Here is an 11,334-nt window from a genome sequence, read left to right on the forward strand (position 1 = left end):
GTATATCCGGTTTTTTTCGATAAAAAATGTGGTCTAAAAAAAATTTTAACGAAAAAAAGAGGTGGATTTTTTGGTAAGGAGGTGAATTTTTTGGTATAATCTGGTGTGTGTGCGTCCAATGTACAAGTATACATCTATTTCCTTGGTCGTTGATCATTATGATTTTCGACGCTCACGATTGGTTCCATGGTTCCTTGTTAATTATGGTTCTCTATTGAACTCCACCCTTAAACATTATACATCATTCTGTAACATCCCAAGTTTGTCATTTGTAGTCCATGGGGATGGAAGGGTAAAGCCATGAAGAGCCTAAGAGCTAAATTATAATTTTAGGACCAGGAGGAGTATGTTACATGTACACAAGGGTACACTGAGCGTACTAGGGCGCGCCCTAGTACGCTGGGCGTACACTTGTGTACGTTGGGCGTACACTTGTGTACGCTGGGCGTACTCATAACAGAAGGAAACCCTAATATCTCGGGTTGGGGGCTATATAAACATCATTTTCTCTCCTCCTTCTCAGCCTCCATCTTCCAGAAACGTCTCCAAACCCTAGTTCTTGTGTGTGAGAGTGAGTTGGTGGGTATTTTGAGCTCTTGAAGGTGAAGCCATTGCATCAAATAGTTGAAGAAGGAGATTGGCTTGTAGATCTGAAGTTGTGTTGTGCCCTAGAAGCTCCAGGAGGTAAAAAGCTTCAAACTTTATGCTTGTAGGTCATAGATCTAGCCTTTCTAGCATTATGGAACCATCTTTTGTCCCAAAAACCCCATTATGGTGCATGATGTATTTTGGACGAGATAAGTTGTCCTTTCTGGACCTTGAAGAGGTCTTAAGTGATAAAAATGAGGTCCCAATGGCTTAAGATGTCCCATGCATGTAGTAGAAGGGTCTTAATGGATTAAGACCTTGGATTAAGAGCTTTCTGGACGTCCAAAGTGATAAAGTTCGAGACTTTATGAGTCCTAGGCACATTTGGTCACTGGATCTGGAGTTTGGGCTTAAGTGCTTAAGCCATTAAGCACTTATTAGGGTTTTGGTGAAACCCTGCGTACGCCTAGCGTAAGGTTTTGTACGCCCAGCGTACTGAGTCAATGACCCCGTTTTCCAGTCAATGCGAGACTCGTGTACGCCCCGCGTAGCCTTGGGGTACGCCCAACGTACGCCTTCTGTGGACTTTTGGTGATTTGGGCTTTGGGTTTGGGCTACTTTTTGGGCTAGTAGGGTTTGGGCCTTGCTGGACTTTCTGAGTAAATATGTTTTGGACCAATCTTGGTGATAGTGGATCATGGGGTTAAGCCCAATAAGGAAGTTGGGCCCAATTTAGTAAATTGGGCCAATAATGGGCCTTGCATAAAGACTTTCAAGGTTATGGACTTGGAATTGGGCCTTGGCCCAATAAAAGAGAATGGACATAATGGATTGAGTGGACCCTTAGCCAAGACTGTTATGTTGTGTATTGACTCGGCATATATTATGTAATAGTTCGGGTCTTCCAGTGAGACAACGATTAGAGGTTTTTGGTGCAGCAACACTACTTACGAGGTGAGTTATCCTCACTATATCAACAGGGTCTAAGGCACCAAGGCCGGCCCTTTCTCGGATTGTATACTGGTTTGTTGGATATGTTTATTGATCTGTTAGATCGGCGTCCTGGTAATTAGGACCGTATTATGTTTAGTAACCTGGTTTAGGTCGGTATCCTGGTATATAGGATGATGCTATGTTAGTGACCAGTTAGGTCGGTATCCTGGTTGTAGGATGTTGCTATGTTATATGATCTGTTAGATCGGTTTGTTTGTCTATAGACAGTTATGTGATTATCTGTTATATGTGCACATGGTTGATTGATTGGGGGTTGGGTTGAGGCGGGTCATGCTTTGTGTTGTAGACCAACATACCCAGGGCGGACCGGATAGGCTGCAGACCCGGGAGGGCACATAGTCAGACCGAAGGCCCGACGAGCGGTTCAGATAGGCTGAAGGCCCCGAGAGGGCGGTCCAGACGTGCCGAGGCTCGGAGAGTGGTCCAGATAGACTAAAGGCCCGGTGTGGGCGGACCAGTCACACTGTAGACTCGATATGCATGGTTGTTATGTATTTGTCGATATGATATGATTACGGTTATATGAGGTTGGTATTTTGGGGGTAACTCACTAAGCCTTCGAGCTTACAGTTTCAGTTTATTGTTTCAGGTTCAGCGGACGACCGCGGGAAGGCGAAGGCGTGACCGTACACTTCCTCGATTGATGATTATGATTTCTGGGAACTCTGATGCTTAACTATTTTGAAAACACTATGTAATAATTAATGGTATTTTGGATATTTAAAAAGTTTTAAATTTGCTTGATTTTATGGATGTTACACATTCATTAAACATTTATACAACACCACCTACAACTCATTAAACACATATTCAATCATAATAATCATTTTGTTATGACAAGAAAATTCTTATAAGTATAAGATATATATCTGTTTGACCTGTTTTAATCTGTTTAATTATCATCGTACAACGAGTGAGATGAAAAACGGGCAACAAGTTACGCTGCTAAGTCTTTTTGTATGGTAAAGCTAATTCTTTTTGTAAGATGGGATAAATGTTCCCCAATGATTTTATTGATTTACTAATCACGCTTATATACAATATTACAAGGAGATATACAAGGTATCTAATAAGTAAATATAGAAAACAAATAAACTAATTTACATAGGTGATTTATTTCCAATACCCCCCTTCAAGCGTACAGGTGGTGGATGAACTCTGAGTTGTTGCCGAAAACTCTCAAAAAGTGGTTGAGGTAACGGTTTGGTGAAGATATCTGCCACTTGAAGCTTGGTTTGAACAAATTTTGTATGCAACTTACCAGACAACACAAGTTCACGAATAAAGTGATGATCAATATCTATATGTTTGCCTCGTTTATGTGCAACAGGATTTTGAATTAAGAAAATAGCACTGAGATTGTCACAAAGTAAAGTCGGTCTAGCAGGAGGTAAGGCATTTAAATCACGTAACAGATGAGTAATCCAGATGAGTTCTGCAGCAGTATTTGCCATAGCCCGATACTCAGATTCACAACTGGACCTAGAGACAATATGTTGTTTTTTAGCACTCCAAGTCACAAGATTTCCTCCAAAAAAAATAGAGTAGCCATAGGTGGAACGCCTAGTCTCAATGCAACGAGTCCAGTCTGCGTCGGAATAACCAATAAGCATAGATTTGGTAGGCACAGAGAAATGAAGACCATGATTAATTGTGCATTTGACATATCGTAAAATTTGTTTGACAAGGGTAAAATGTTGGTCAGTAGAAGAGTGAAGGAGTTTACTCACTTGATTCACCGTATAGGAAATATCAGGCCTAGTGATAGTCATGTATTGAAGAGCTCCAACAAAGGACCGATACTGAGTAGGATCATGAAAGGGAGTGCCAGTAGAGGTGAAAACGTCATTTGTAGCGAGTGGTGTACCTATTGGTTTCACATCAAGGAGACCGGTTTGACTCAAAATATCATGAGAATATTTACTCTGATTTAGAAATAAACCATCAGAGTCATAAGTAACCTCAAGCCCAAGAAAATTGTTCAATTTACCCAAATCTTTTATAGCAAACGCATTCTTTAAGCGAGAGATGAAGCAAGTAATGGAAGGGGTGTGGTTGCCAATCAAAATAATGTCATCAACGTAAACCAAGAGGTACAAGAGACACGATCCTTGATGAAAAACAAAGAGAGATGTATAAGCTTGACTACACTTGAAACCTTGAGCAACTAAGAAGGAACTCAAACGTCGAAACCAAGCTCTTGGGGCTTGACGAAGGCCATACAAGGCTTTGTTGAGGCGACAAACATGTGTTGGATTTTTAGAGTCAACATAAGCTGAGGTTGCTCCATATAAACGGTTTCATGAAGGTCACCATTTAAAAAGACATTTTTAACATCAAGCTGATAAAGAGACCACCTATTTGTGACAGCCAAAGATAAGACAGCGCGACCAATTGTAGCTTTAACCACCGGGCAGAAGGTATGAGAAAAATCAAAACCCGAAATTTGAGTGAAACCTTGGGCTACAAGACGAGCTTTATGACGATCAATAGTCCCATCAGCATGATATTTAGTGTGAAATACCCATTTAGAACCAACAACATTCGCATGTGATGGTCGTGGGACAATAGTCCAGGTTTTATTTGTTGGATTAGGTGTCTAAGCCCATAACTATATATGATATGTACTTGACCCGGTTGTAGCATGATCCTTTTGGGTTGCCTTCACCAAAGCAACTTGACTGGATGAATAATAGAGAAAGAGGTTATTATGGTTTATTAATATATTATATTAATAATATATCAAAGGAGAAATCATATTTGTTTAATTAATATTGGTCAATAATTAATTAGGAATTAATTTTGTGATCAAAAGATATTAATTAAAGCTAAGGGACTAATATTGTAATTATTGGATAGTTGCAAAGTAGGGTAAGGAAACCCTAGAGATAGGGTGGACGAATTCTTGGGGATAAGGCCTTAGAATTCATCCAAGGTAGGGATTCCAAAACATTATTATGGGCTGCTTAGAGCCTAAGCAACCAGAATAGTGTTTGACTGAAACCCTAACTCCTCACCTATATAAAGGGACCCTTGGCCACCTAAAATCGGTTACACATAACCCTAAGAGTTCTAGGAGCCGATTTTTAGCCTTCCCCTCTCTCTCTTGGCTTATCCAATTGTTTTGGTGTTTGTGATCTATCAGAGACACGACATTTGAGGTGCTAAGGTTCTAAAAGGCTCAAGTTCTTCAAGCAACAATCAAGGTAACTTTCTAACTAGTTTATTATATATGATTTCAATTTTATGATATGCTAGATTAGGGTTTTTCAAGTCTTGGACAATTATGCATGTACAATTAGAAAAACTAGATCCAAGCATTAGGGTTTGCATGTACACCATAGGATTGTTGTAATGCTCAAAACCCATCATTATTATCATGAAGGGCATGTATTTCTTCTGACATGGAACAACACCAATAATCAAGTTTGGAGGCTGATTTAAACCCCTTGGGCTCCTTGGCAGCAAACAAGGCATGTTGCAAATGTGTTAGAGAAATAGCAAGAAGATCAAAGATATGGCGTGGTTTAACAGTGTCGGCTTTGCTTCTGATAAACATAGAGTGATCGGGAGCTGGAGCAGCCGGCGGTGATGATGGTGGCGACGAGACCGGCGACTGTGGTGGCGGAGATTATGGTGGTGGCGCATGTGGTGGGGAAGGACCCAGAGAGGCTGCTGGAGTCGAAATCGGAGAGGATACCGGCATAGATGATGGTGTTGGGGTTGCAGCGGCAGCCGGAGATGAGTCGTCATGTAAGCATGATGTCACACCCCCAAACCGGAACGGAGGAAACGTTCGGGGGCGGAGGGCGTCTTGTACAATATCACAACAATTGTATAATAGGAATCAAAGCAAACACAACCATTACATTGATAAAGTAAAGTATTTACATCTGTTCAATACATAGTTTGTATGACATCAAAAATATATAACAAAAGTATAAAAGACGTGACTCTAAAAGCTCTGTCTTCTCGAAAATTGCGGGTATACCTGTCTACCGGTTCCTTGAGAATACAATTGGTTTTGAAAGTGTATCAACATTTAAGTTGGTGAGTTCATAAGTATGTTTTTGCAATGGAAAACTTGTTATTGTTTCTTGAAATGTGTTAAAATGTTCTTCTAGAAAATCCAGTATTTTCTTTAGTAATGAAAATTAGTCTTAGGCCTTAAGACCAAAGTGTATGTTTGTTAATGTACTTTGTAATGGTATATGTAGTATTATTAATGAATAAAACCATATCGTGTATGTTTTCCCTAAACTATATGTAGTACTAGTGTACTCGATACTAGGAAAGTAGTGTATTGTAGTAATGTTTGTTATGAAAACCTTTGTATGAATGCATGGATACCACTAGCTGTAATGTATAGTAGTGTACTGTATGAAAACCTTTGTATGAATGCCTGGATACCACTAGTTGTAATGTATAGTAGTGTACTGTATGAAAACCTTTGTATGAATGCCTGGATACGACCAGTTGTAATGTATAGTAGTGTACTGTAGTTTCATTAATTAAAATAAAACCATTGAAGTAGTGTAAATCCCGTAAACAAATGTTTTAGTTAATACTATTGTGAGTTTCATATAACCATGATTGATATGACTAGTGACCTCTACGGCGTTCTTCAGGCGTCGGAATGTTATGACGTTTGTCACCCCAGGCCTGTCGGCCTAACTGTAGCTAACAGTTTAGGTGTGGGGTTGTCAATCCTGTATAGATCTATACACAAACTCACGCTCTCCCTCCAGGAGACTCTGGTTATACTGTAAAGGATTTAGAATAGGTACCCTGATGGGTACCCCGAAGTAGTGCCTCACAACCCTGTATTAGCTAGTTTACGTGTAGTGTAGTAGTGTTCTCTTGTACTTGAAAACTGTATGTATCAATTCATAGTATTGTACTTTGTAATGTAAAATAATTATACTTAAATAATTATTTAGTAGTGAATCCTTGAAGTATTGTCATCAAGTAGTGTTCCATAAACTGTACCTATTATAGTTTAAAAGTATGTTCTTGTATCATGTTTAGTATTTGGTAAAATAGTGTAATAATCCCCAAACTATACCTATTATAGTTTGTATGTATGTTCTGTGATGTACTGAAAACCTTCGTAATTTATCTGCATGTGTAAATCGGTAATAAAAGGTTCGAATATAGTTTCCCTTTTTGCTCGACATGTTACAAAAGGGATTAAAATATATAAAATATATTTTGGTAAATGTAGTGATAAAACAGTTTGAAATCGTTTGAATATTAACACAAGAGTCATTGTGTTTTACTTGTATTCCCCCTAAAAACATTGAAAACAGTGAAAATGTAGGGGTATGAACTCACCTCTAGCACGCAGTTGAGACTGGGTAGCGGAACTGTAGAGATGGTCCTCGGGCTGGTGTACGTGGAAGGAACAGTTTCCTAATATTATTTAAACACGTAATCGTATTTAAATTAGTGAAACAATTAATTAAAGTGTTAGACAACACTTAATTTATGTAAGGAATAATTACCGAGAATTATTTGAAGTGTTGGTGAGAGTTTTCGGTCTAGCCTTCACCGAAATCCTTGATTTCGGTCGTAAACCCTCAACCAAAAATCAGGTTCTCAGTCTTATGGTGTTTTCGGTTGGGAACTCCTTTTCGGTTGGGAACTTGTTTTCGGTCAGATGAAGATTTGAAGATTGTTATTGGTGTTCTTGGTGGAATTTATGAAGATTTGAAGGGTTGCTCTTGAACGTTTTAAGGTTATTGGATGATGTTTGAGAGCAAAATGAGTGTATTTTCGGGTGAAAAGGTGAGGAAATGACTTACTTTTCGGGGGAAAATACTTATACCGGTTGGGTTTTTGGCCGGGAAGGGGTTCTCGGCCGAAAACGGTTTGATGTCCGAGAGTTTTCGGCCGAAAAGGGTTTTCGGTCTGAAGGTTTGAGGTTTCAAAGGGAAAATGTTGAGTTTTAAGTGTATTTTATACTCAATACTTATATAAAAACATCATTTATATAATTTAAATCATGATTAACCCTTGAGATCATAATAAAACTTACAAAATCTCTAATTTTATTTAAAGGGTTTGACTTGAAAAAATAACGGGTTGTTACACATGAGGTGCACAGTTTAGATGGTAATGGAACATTCTCCGGTGAAGTAGCCGTTGGTGCGGAATTTTTAGGAGCATGAGTAGGTGGTAATTCATCAGAGTAGCAACTCAAAAACAATGCAAGATCATTTGCAGAATTATAATCACTTGCAAATGGAAAGGAGTTTTCATCAAACTTAACATGGCAGGTGATAAAGGATTTGGAAGTAAGAGGATCATAAGACTTGTATCCTTTATATTGAGTACAATAACCTAGAAGATGTATGTAATACTCCGGGGAGCAAGTTTGTGTTCCGCATAGGGTCGTAAAAATGGAAAAACCCAACATCCAAAAACCTTAAAGTTGTTGTAATTTGGAAGAATATTGAAGAGAACTTCAAACGGAGATTTATGTTGTAACAATTTTGTGCGTAGACGATTGATAACATATGTGGCAGAAGAGAAAGCATCCACCCAAAAGTGAGCAGGTGCATTTGCACTAGAAAACATGGCAAGACCGGTTTCGGTTAGATGACGATGCTTTCGTTCAACACATCCATTTTGCTGAGGAATATAAGGACACGACATTTGATGGTGAGTACCATTTTTAGCAAACAATTTGCGCACCCGATGATTTAAGAATTCAGTACCTCCGTCACTTTGAAAAACTTTTCATCTTGCAAGTGAATTGAGTTTGAACAAAGATTAAAAAATTGACTGAAATGTCAAAAAAATCTGACTTCTTTTTTAAAGGATAAAACCAAGATAAGCGGGAGTAATCATCAACAAATAAAGCATAGTAGCGGTAACCATCAACAGATGTAACTGAAGTTGGTCCCCATAAATCACGGTGAACTAAGTCAAGAACATAAAATGATCTTTTATCATTCAATTGAAAGGGCAAACGATGTTGCTTGGATAATTGAAAATATGTGCATAAACTAGGACTTGGCAAAACAGAAGTAACACGTAAACATCCATTTGTATTAAGAAGAGAAATAATGTCGTAAGCAATATGACCAAGTCTTTTATGCCATAAATCAAAAGATGCAATATTAGAAGAAATCATTGATGCCACCAATGCGTGAGATGCTGGATCCAAGACATATAAACCATCCTTATGCTTGCCTGTCGTCGAAATCGTTTTGTGGAGGGTGTCCTGAATAGTAAAAGAGGGCCAAGAAAATAAAAAATCAACCGGGTAGTCATTAGTTAATTTGCTGACAGAGAGTAGCTTCTTTTTTATATGAGGGACAATGAGAACATCTCGTAATTTTAAATTTGGGGCAAGCGAAAAGGTACCAATACGAGAGATGGGAAGTATATTACCATTGCCAAAAGCCGCCTTGTCTTTGCCATGATAGGGAACCGAGGAATAAAAACCCGTCGAAGATGGAGCCATGTGAGCCGTTGCTCCGGAATCAACACACCAATCCGGAGGCGACTCATTTATGTTGTAATTTGCGTTAAAAGCCTGAACAAGGTTGGCAGCCGAATGTGAAGATTGTTGAGCATAATTTCTGAGATCGGGACAAGCACTTGCATAATGGCCATCATGGCGACATAACTGACAATAAGGAGGTCGACGACCAGACCTCCCCCTGCCACGAGAAGAGGAACTACCTCGATTACTAGGCTGACCAGATCGACCTCTCCCACGAGAGGAATTAAAAGCAACAGGGGATGAGTTCGGTTCATGTAATGATGAGATAAACATCTCGTGACCTTCAGCTTGAGCCACAAGGGCACATAAACTTGGTCGTGTAGGAAGGGCCCTATGGGCAGTTGAAAAGGTTTCAAAGGTAAGTCCCAAGCTACACAAGAACCAGTGGCTTTTATCGGTTTCAGGAACCAATTGCCCAATAGCCTGTAGTTTATCACAAATAGATTTGAAATGTTTAGCATATTCAGCGACAAAAAGGGTACCCTTTTTAAGCTGGCGCAGAGAATCCTTGAGGTTTTGTGACCGTTCTTGAGAATCATGGCTATATGCGGATTCCAAGGCTGTCCAAACTTCTCGAGGGGAAGAAAGACCTAACACCTCTCCCATTGATTCTTTGGACAGAGAGGATTGAAGGATTAAGAGCACCCTCTGGTCAACATCGATCCAAGATCCATGGGCTGGATTCGAGATTTCTTTGCCGTCAACAAGGGTTTTGAGTGGCAGAATGGCAGAAGAGCCATCGACATGAGACATCCACTTCTAATGATTAAGAAGAGGGGTGATTTGATTTCGCCGCAGAAGGTAATTGTTTGATGTCAATTTTATAGTGAGCATATGAATAAGGGTGTTGAGAGAGAACGAATTTTCTGAAGAAGAAGACATAACGAAAGGCAGAGAGAGTAGCGAGAGACAGAAGCGGCGAGAAGAAATTAGGGGTGTTTAGGGATCGGTATTCTTAGGTTGATACCATGTAAGATGGGATAAATGTTCCCCAATGATTTTATTGATTTACTAATAACGCTTATATACAATATTACAAGGATATATACAAGGTATCTAATAAGTAAATATAGAAAACAAATAAACTAATTTACATAGGTGATTTATTTCCAATACTTTTAAAGACTACATCCACAGATTGAGGAGATATAACATTGCTATGCATGATCCGTTGTACTCTATTAAGAAGTTTCACCGCATCCAACACGAGGAAACCAAACGTATCAAATGCAAATGGTATGAACACGTGTTGATTCCATGCACGATTTCTCATGTTTGGTGACTGTGCCTGTAGCAGCTTTTAAAGCAGTTTGTCCCGCCGTGAAACCCCCAGCCCTTAAGCCCACGAGAGGAGATACTCCTATAAGGTCCACACATGCATGTTTCCCTCCGACCCATCCAAAAATCAAAATGCCAGCCGGTCTAAGGGTTGACCTTCCTTCTGGTGGGGCAGTCAAGAAATTCACAGGTGCCTCTTTCTTGGCGGAAACCGTGATACGCTTAAATATGTCAAACAAAACATCCCTAACCATATTGTGCTTGTATTTGAACCCCGAGAGTTCTTTACAGTGAACTACATGCTCTCCACAAAAGTCCAAACATGCCTTGCGACACACTGGACATATCTCATCAGCTTGGAATCATGAGTCGATATTTGAGGATAGTACGATACTCCACAAGAGACATATGTTGGCCAAGCCCATCTATAGGGATAGCTAGAAGAAAATCTTAAGCATGTGGTGCACGTAAGCACTGGAAAACTGCTTTCTGCCGAGCTGTCATGTCGAGATGCACTTCCATATCTTGGACAATTTTACCAAAAAGGGCACCCGGCAGTGTATTCTGGGATTTAGGGGGGGCGGTGTATTTAGTAGTAAAAATGCTAAGGTCAATATCCGGAAGCTTGTTACGAAGAGAAGCCAATGCACAATCCTTGTATTGAACCATTCAATCTTCATACAACTTTATTTCATGTCATCACCCACACTTCATTCAAATCTTATTAAATTATAGTTATCACCCTATTCAACTCGTATATTACTTGTAGTGTGGATACTCTAAGTATTTAGTCTTTGTGGTTTCATATTTTTCAAAATTGGTCTAAAATTATTATTATACTTTATTGAATATTTTATTAACTTTTATTTTTTTCTATTTAAAATTAATATTTAATAAACTAAAGGATATGAAGAGTACTCTAGTGTATGCATTTGAATTCC

This window comes from Lactuca virosa, chromosome 2 (assembly GCF_052849685.1).
Source record: "Lactuca virosa cultivar CGN04683 chromosome 2, Lactuca_virosa_CGN04683_v6, whole genome shotgun sequence".
NCBI lineage: Eukaryota > Viridiplantae > Streptophyta > Magnoliopsida > Asterales > Asteraceae > Lactuca > Lactuca virosa.